This window comes from Mobula birostris, chromosome 1 (assembly GCF_030028105.1).
Source record: "Mobula birostris isolate sMobBir1 chromosome 1, sMobBir1.hap1, whole genome shotgun sequence".
Lineage (NCBI taxonomy): Eukaryota > Metazoa > Chordata > Chondrichthyes > Myliobatiformes > Myliobatidae > Mobula > Mobula birostris.
In genome coordinates, this window is record NC_092370.1 from 145,066,826 (window position 1) to 145,075,984 (window position 9,159).

A 9,159-nucleotide genomic window follows, 5' to 3' on the forward strand; every position below is an offset into this window, starting at 1 on the left:
TCTGATGTCAGAAGCAGATCTTTGACACAGCGTGCAGTGGACATGTGAATACCCTGCCATGGTTAGTGACAGAGGCAGAAAGATTGGGAATATTTAAGCTCTTTAGAGTGCTGATGTCAGAAGTAGATTTTGGACTTAGGGTGTAGTGGGTGTGCGAAATGTCCTGCCAGGGTCAGTGATAGAGGCAGAGAGATTGGGAACATTTAAGGTGTTTGGAGGGCCGATGTCAGAAGGAGATTTTTGACACAGCGTGTAGTGGGTGTGTGGAATGCCCTGCCAGGGTTAGTGATAGAGGTAGAGAGATTGGAAAGATTTATGGTGTATGAAGCGCTGATGATAGAAGGAGATTTTTGACATATCGTTGTAATGGGTGTGTGGAATGCCCTGCCAGGGTTAGTGATAGAGGTAGAGAGATTGGGAAGATTTATGGTGATTGGAGGGATGATGTCAGAAGCAGATTTTTGACACAGGGTGTAGTGGACGTGTGGAATGCCCTGCCAGGGTTAGTGATAGAGGCAGAGAGATTGGTAACGCTGAAGGTGTTTGGACGGCTGATGTCAGAAGTAGAGTTTAGACACAGGGTGTACTGTATGTGTGGAATGCCCCTGCCAGGGTTAGTAAAGAGGCAGAAAGATTGCGAACATTTAAGATGTTTAAAGGGCAGATGTCAGAAGTAAATTTGGACACAGGGTGTAGTGGATGTGTGGAATACCCTCCCAGGGTTAGTGACAGAGAAAGAGAGATTGGGAACATTTAAGGTGTTTCGAGAGCTGATCTCAGAAGTAGATTTTGGATTTCGGGTGTAGTGGCTGTGTGAAATGCGCTGCCAGGGTCAGTGATAGAGGCACAGTGATTGGGAACATTTACGGTGTTTGGAGGGCAGATGTCAGAAGGAGATTTTTGACACAGTGTGTACTGGATGTGTGGAATGCCCTGCCAGGGTTAGTGATAGAAGCAGGGAGATTGGGAACATTTAACGTAATTGGAGGGCTGATGTCAGAAAAAGATTTTTTATGCAGGGTGTAAGAGGACGTGTGGAATGCCCTGCCAGGGTTAGTGACAGAGGCAGAGAGACTGGGAACATTTATGGTGTTTGGAGGGCAGATATGAGAAGAAGATTTTTGACACAGGGTGTACTGGATGTGTGGAATGCCCTGCCAGGATTAGTGATAGAAGCAGGGAGATTGGGAAGATTTAAGGTGTTTGGATGGCTGATGTCAGAAGTAGATTTTTGACACGGTGTAGTGGACGTGTGGAATGTCCTGCCAGGGTTAGTGATAGAGGCAGAGCGATTGGGAACATATAAGGTGTTTGCAGGGCTGATTTCAGAAGAAGATTTTGGACGCAGGGTGTACTGGATGTGTGGAATGCCCTCCCAGGGTTAATGACAGAGAAGAGAGATTGGGAACATTTAAGGTGTTTCGAGGGCTGATGTCAGAAGTAGATTTTGGACTTAGGTTGTAGTGCGTGTGTGCAATTCCCTGCCAGGGTTAGTGAAGAGGGCAGAGAGATTGGGAACATTTAAGGTTGTTTGGAGGTCTGATGTCAGAAGCAGATCTTTGACACAGCGTGCAGTGGACATGTGAATACCCTGCCATGGTTAGTGACAGAGCAGAAAGATTGGGAATATTTAAGCTCTTTAGAGTGCTGATGTCAGAAGTAGATTTTGGACTTAGGGTGTAGTGGGTGTGCGAATGTCCTGCCAGGGTCAGTGATAGAGGCAGAGAGATTGGGAACATTTAAGGTGTTTGGAGGGCCGATGTCAGAAGGAGATTTTTGACACAGCGTGTAGTGGGTGTGTGGAATGCCCTGCCAGGGTTAGTGATAGAGGTAGAGAGATTGGAAAGATTTATGGTGTATGAAGCGCTGATGATAGAAGGAGATTTTTGACATATCGTGTAATGGGTGTGTGGAATGCCCTGCCAGGGTTAGTGATAGAGGTAGAGAGATTGGGAAGATTTATGGTGATTGGAGGGATGATGTCAGAAGCAGATTTTTGACACAGGGTGTAGTGGACGTGTGGAATGCCCCTGCCAGGGTTAGTGATAGAGGCAGAGAGATTGGTAACGCTGAAGGTGTTTGGACGGCTGATGTCAGAAGTAGAGTTTAGACACAGGGTGTACTGTATGTGTGGAATGCCCTGCCAGGGTTAGTAAAAGAGGCAGAAAGATTGCGAACATTAAGATGTTTAAAGGGCAGATGTCAGAAGTAAATTTTGGACACAGGGTGTAGTGGATGTGTGGAATACCCTCCCAGGGTTAGTGACAGAGAAAGAGAGATTGGGAACATTTAAGGTGTTTCGAGAGCTGATCTCAGAAGTAGATTTTGGATTTCGGGTGTAGTGGCTGTGTGAAATGCGCTGCCAGGGTCAGTGATAGAGGCACAGTGATTGGGAACATTTACGGTGTTTGGAGGGCAGATGTCAGAAGGAGATTTTTGACACAGTGTGTACTGGATGTGTGGAATGCCCTGCCAGGGTTAGTGATAGAAGCAGGAGATGGGAACATTTAACGTAATTGGAGGGCTGATGTCAGAAAAAGATTTTTTATGCAGGGTGTAGAGGACGTGTGGAATGCCCTGCCAGGGTTAGTGACAGAGGCAGAGAGACTGGGAACATTTATGGTGTTTGGAGGGCAGATATGAGAAGAAGATTTTTGACACAGGGTGTACTGGATGTGTGGAATGCCCTGCCAGGATTAGTGATAGAAGCAGGGAGATTGGAAGATTTAAGGTGTTTGGATGGCTGATGTCAGAAGTAGATTTTTGACACGGTGTAGTGGACGTGTGGAATGTCCTGCCAGGGTTAGTGATAGAGGCAGAGCGATTGGGAACATATAAGGTGTTTGCAGGGCTGATTTCAGAAGAAGATTTTGGACGCAGGGTGTACTGGATGTGTGGAATGCCCTCCCAGGGTTAATGACAGAGAAAGAGAGATTGGGAACATTTAAGGTGTTTCGAGGGCTGATGTCAGAAGTAGATTTTGGACTTAGGTTGTAGTGCGTGTGTGCAATTCCCTGCCAGGGTTAAGTGAAGAGGCAGAGAGATTGGGAACATTTAAGGTGTTTGGAGGTCTGATGTCAGAAGCAGATCTTTGACACAGCGTGCAGTGGACATGTGAATACCCTGCCATGGTTAGTGACAGAGGCAGAAAGATTGGGAATATTTAAGCTCTTTAGAGTGCTGATGTCAGAAGTAGATTTTGGACTTAGGGTGTAGTGGGTGTGCGAAATGTCCTGCCAGGGTCAGTGATAGAGGCAGAGAGATTGGGGAACATTTAAGGTGTTTGGAGGGCCGATGTCAGAAGGAGATTTTTGACACAGCGTGTAGTGGGTGTGTGGAATGCCCTGCCAGGGTTAGTGATAGAGGTAGAGAGATTGGAAAGATTTATGGTGTATGAAGCGCTGATGATAGAAGGAGATTTTTGACATATCGTGTAATGGGTGTGTGGAATGCCCTGCCAGGGTTAGTGATAGAGGTAGAGAGATTGGGAAGATTTATGGTGATTGGAGGGATGATGTCAGAAGCAGATTTTTGACACAGGGTGTAGTGGACGTGTGGAATGCCCTGCCAGGGTTAGTGACAGAGGCAGAGAGATTCGGAACATTTAAAGGTAATTGGAGGGCTGATGTCAGAAGAAGATTTTTTATGCAAGGTGTAATGGACGTGTGGAATGCCCTGCCAGGGTTAGTGATAGAGGCAGAGAGATTGGTAACGCTGAAGGTGTTTGGACGGCTGATGTCAGAAGTAGAGTTTAGACACAGGGTGTACTGTATGTGTGGAATGCCCTGCCAGGGTTAGTAAAAGAGGCAGAAAGATTGCGAACATTTAAGATGTTTAAAGGGCAGATGTCAGAAGTAAATTTTGGACACAGGGTGTAGTGGATGTGTGGAATACCCTCCCAGGGTTAGTGACAGAGAAAGAGAGATTGGGAACATTTAAGGTGTTTCGAGAGCTGATGTCAGAAGTAGATTTTGGATTTCGGGTGTAGTGCTGTGTGAAATGCGCTGCCAGGGTCAGTGATAGAGGCACAGTGATTGGGAACATTTACGGTGTTTGGAGGGCAGATGTCAGAAGGAGATTTTTGACACAGTGTGTACTGGATGTGTGGAATGCCCTGCCAGGGTTAGTGATAGAAGCAGGGAGATTGGGAACACTTAACGTAATTGGAGGGCTGATGTCAGAAAAAGATTTTTTATGCAGGGTGTAGAGGACGTGTGGAATGCCCTGCCAGGGTTAGTGACAGAGGCAGAGAGACTGGAACATTTATGGTGTTTGGAGGGCAGATATGAGAAGAAGATTTTTGACACAGGGTGTACTGGATGTGTGGAATGCCCTGCCAGGATTAGTGATAGAAGCAGGGAGATTGGGAAGATTTAAGGTGTTTGGAGGGCTGATGTCAGAAGTAGATTTTTGACACGGTGTAGTGGATGTGTGGAATGTCCTGCCAGGGTTAGTGATAGAGGCAGAGCGATTGGGGAACATATAAGGTGTTTGGAGGGCTGATTTCAGAAGAAGATTTTGGACGCAGGGTGTACTGGATGTGTGGAATGCCCTCCCAGGGTTAATGGCAGAGAAAGAGAGATTGGGAACATTTAAGGTGTTTCGAGTGCTGATGTCAGAAGTAGATTTTGGACTTAGGTTGTAGTGCGTGTGTGCAATTCCCTGCCAGGGTTAGTGAAGAGGCAGAGAGATTGGGAACATTTAAGGTGTTTGGAGGTCTGATGTCAGAAGCAGATCTTTGACACAGCGTGCAGTGGACGTGTGAATACCTTGCCATGGTTAGTGACAGAGGCAGAAAGATTGGGAATATTTAAGCTCTTTAGAGTGCTGATGTCAGAAGTAGATTTTGGACTTAGGGTGTAGTGGGTGTGCGAAATGTCCTGCCAGGGTCAGTGATAGAGGCAGAGAGATTGGGAACATTTAGGTGTTCGGAGGGCCGATGTCAGAAGGAGATTTTTGACACAGCGTGTAGTGGGTGTGTGGAATGCCCTGCCAGGGTTAGTGATAGAGGTAGAGAGATTGGAAAGATTTATGGTGTATGAAGCGCTGATGATAGAAGGAGATTTTTGACATAGCGTGTAATGGGTGTGTGGAATGCCCTGCCAGGGTTAGTGATAGAGGTAGAGAGATTGGGAAGATTATGGTGATTGGAGGGATGATGTCAGAAGCAGATTTTTGACACAGGGTGTAGTGGACGTGTGGAATGCCCCGCCAGGGTTAGTGACAGAGGCAGAGAGATTCGGAACATTTAAGGTGTGTGGAGGGCTGATGTCAGAAGCAGATTTTTGGCGCAGGATGTAGTGGAAGTGTGGAATGCCCTGACAGGGTTAGTGACAGAGGCAGAGTGATTGGTAACGCTGAAGGTGTTCGGAGGGCTGATGTGAGAAGTAGATTTTGGACACAGTCTGTAGTGGATGTGTGGAACGCCCTGCAAGGTTTAGTGCTAGAGTCAGGGAGAATGGGAACATTTAAGGTGCTTGGGGGCTGAGGTAAGAAGTAGATTTTTTACGCAGTGTGTAATGAGTGAGTAAATGCCTAGCCAGGGTCAGTCATAGAGGCAGAAAGATTGGGGACATTTGCGGTGTTTGGACTGCAGATATCAGAAGGAGATTTTTGACACTGGGTGTATTGGATGTGTGGAATGCCCTCCCAGGGTTAGTGACAGAGAAAGAGAGATTGGGAGCATTTAAGGTGTTTGGAGGGCTGATGTCAGAAGTAGATTTTGGGCACAGGGTGTACTGGATGTGTGGAATGCCCTGCCAGGGTTAGTGACAGAGGCAGAGAGATTGGGAACATTTAAGGTATTTCGAGGGCTGATGTCAGAAGTAGATTTTGGGCACAGGGTGTACTGGATGTGTGGAATGCCCTGCCAGGGTTCGTGACAGAGGGAGAGAGTTTGGGAACATTTAAGCTGATTAGAGGGCTGATGTCAGAAGTAGATTTTGGACACAGTGTGTAGTGGGTGTGTGGAACGCCCTGCCAGAGATAGTGAACGAGGCATTGAGATTGGAAACATTGAAGGTGTTTGGAGGGCTGATATCAGAAGCAGATTTTTGACACAGGATGTAGTGGACGTGTGGAATGACCTGCCAGGGTTAGCGATAGAGGCATAGAGATTGGGAACATATAAGGTGTTTGGAGGGCTGATGTCAGAAGTAGATTTTTGACACAGGGTGTAGTGGGGTGTGTGGAATGCCCTGCCAGGGTTAGTGATAGAGGCAGAGAGATTGGGAACATTTAAGGTGTTTGGAGGGCTGATGTCAGAAGTAGATTGTTGACACAGGGTGTAGTGGACATGTGGAATGCCCTGCCAGAGTTAGTGATGGAGGCAGAGAGATGGGAACATTTAAGGTGTTTAGAGGGCTGATGTCAGAAGTAGATTTTTGACAAAGTGTGTAGTGGATGGGTGGAATGCCCTGCCAGGGTTAGTGATAGAAGAAGAGAATTTGTGAACATTTAAGGCATTTGGAGGGCTGATGTCAGAAGAAGATCTTTTATGCAGGGTGTAGTGGATGTGTGGAATACCCTGCCAGGGTTAGTGATAGAAGAAGAGAGTTTGGAAACAATTAAGGTGTTTGGAGGGCTGATGTCAGAAGAAGATTTTTTATGCAGGGTGCAGTGGACGTGTGGAATACCCTGCCAGGCTTAGTGATAGAAGAAGAGAGATTGGGAATATTTAAGGTATTTCGAGGGCTGATGTCAGAAGTAGATTTTGGGCACAGGGTGCACTGGATGTGTGGAATGCCCTGCCAGAGTTAGTGACAGAGGCAGAGAGATTGGGAACATTTAAGGTGTTTGGAGGGCCGATGTCAGAAGGAGATTTTTGACACAGCGTGTAGTGGGTGTGTGGAATGCCCTGCCAGGGTTAGTGATAGAGGTAGAGAGATTGGGAAGATTTAAGGTGATTGGAGGGATGATGTCAGAAGCAGATTTTTGACACAGGGTGTAGTGGATGTGTGGAATGCCCTGCCAGGGTTAGTGACAGAGGCAGAGAGATTCGGAACATTTAAGGTGGTGGAGGGCTGATGTCAGAAGCAGATTTTTGACGCAGGTTGTAGTGGAAGTGTGGAATGCCCTGACAGGGTTAGTGACAGAGGCAGAGTGATTGGTAAAGCTGAAGGTGTTCGGAGGGCTGATGTGAGAAGTATATTTTGGACACAGTCTGTAGTGGGTGTGTGGAATGCTCTGCAAGGTTTAGTGCTAGAGTCAGAGAGAATGGGAACATTTAAGGTGTTTGGGGGCTGAGGTAAGAAGTAGATTTTTTACGCAGTGTGTAATGAGTGAGTAAATGCCTAGCCAGGGTCAGTCATAGAGGCAGAGAGATTGGGGGACATTTGTGGTGTTTGGACTGCAGATGTCAGAAGGAGATTTTTGACACTGGGTATATTGGATGTGTGGAATGCCCTCCCAGGGTTAGTGACAGAGAAAGAGAGATTGGGAGCATTTAAGGTGTTTGGAGGGCTGATGTCAGAAGTAGATTTTGGGCACAGGGTGTACTGGATGTGTGGAATGCCCTGCCAGGGTTCGTGACAGAGGGAGAGAGATTGGGAACATTTAAGCTGATTAGAGGGCTGATGTCAGAAGTAGATTTTGGACACAGGGTGTAGTGGATGTGTGGAATACCCTCCCAGGGTTAGTGACAGAGAAAGAGAGATTGGGAACATTTAAGGTGTTTCGAGAGCTGATGTCAGAAGTAGATTTTGGATTTCGGGTGTAGTGGCTGTGTGAAATGCGCTGCCAGGGTCAGTGATAGAGGCACAGTGATTGGGAACATTTACGGTGTTTGGAGGGCAGATGTCAGAAGGAGATTTTTGACACAGTGTGTACTGGATGTGTGGAATGCCCTGCCAGGGTTAGTGATAGAAGCAGGGAGATTGGGAACATTTAACGTAATTGGAGGGCTGATGTCAGAAAAAGATTTTTTATGCAGGGTGTAGAGGACGTGTGGAATGCCCTGCCAGGGTTAGTGACAGAGGCAGAGAGACTGGGAACATTTATGGTGTTTGGAGGTCAGATATGAGAAGAAGATTTTTGACACAGGGTGTACTGGATGTGTGGAATGCCCTGCCAGGATTAGTGATAGAAGCAGGGAGATTGGGAAGATTTAAGGTGTTTGGAGGGCTGATGTCAGAAGTAGATTTTTGACACGGTGTAGTGGATGTGTGGAATGTCCTGCCAGGGTTAGTGATAGAGGCAGAGCGATTGGGAACATATAAGGTGTTTGGAGGGCTGATTTCAGAAGAAGATTTTGGACGCAGGGTGTACTGGATGTGTGGAATGCCCTCCCAGGGTTAATGGCAGAGAAAGAGAGATTGGGAACATTTAAGGTGTTTCGAGTGCTGATGTCAGAAGTAGATTTTGGACTTAGGTTGTAGTGCGTGTGTGCAATTCCCTGCCAGGGTTAGTGAAGAGGCAGAGAGATTGGGAACATTTAAGGTGTTTGGAGGTCTGATGTCAGAAGCAGATCTTTGACACAGCGTGCAGTGGACGTGTGAATACCCTGCCATGGTTAGTGACAGAGGCAGAAAGATTGGGAATATTTAAGCTCTTTAGAGTGCTGATGTCAGAAGTAGATTTTGGACTTAGGGTGTAGTGGGTGTGCGAAATGTCCTGCCAGGGTCAGTGATAGAGGCAGAGAGATTGGGAACATTTAAGGTGTTCGGAGGGCCGATGTCAGAAGGAGATTTTTGACACAGCGTGTAGTGGGTGTGTGGAATGCCCTGCCAGGGTTAGTGATAGAGGTAGAGAGATTGGAAAGATTTATGGTGTATGAAGCGCTGATGATAGAAGGAGATTTTTGACATAGCGTGTAATGGGTGTGTGGAATGCCCTGCCAGGGTTAGTGATAGAGGTAGAGAGATTGGGAAGATTTATGGTGATTGGAGGGATGATGTCAGAAGCAGATTTTTGACACAGGGTGTAGTGGACGTGTGGAATGCCCCGCCAGGGTTAGTGACAGAGGCAGAGAGATTCGGAACATTTAAGGTGTGTGGAGGGCTGATGTCAGAAGCAGATTTTTGGCGCAGGATGTAGTGGAAGTGTGGAATGCCCTGACAGGGTTAGTGACAGAGGCAGAGTGATTGGTAACGCTGAAGGTGTTCGGAGGGCTGATGTGAGAAGTAGATTTTGGACACAGTCTGTAGTGGATGTGTGGAACGC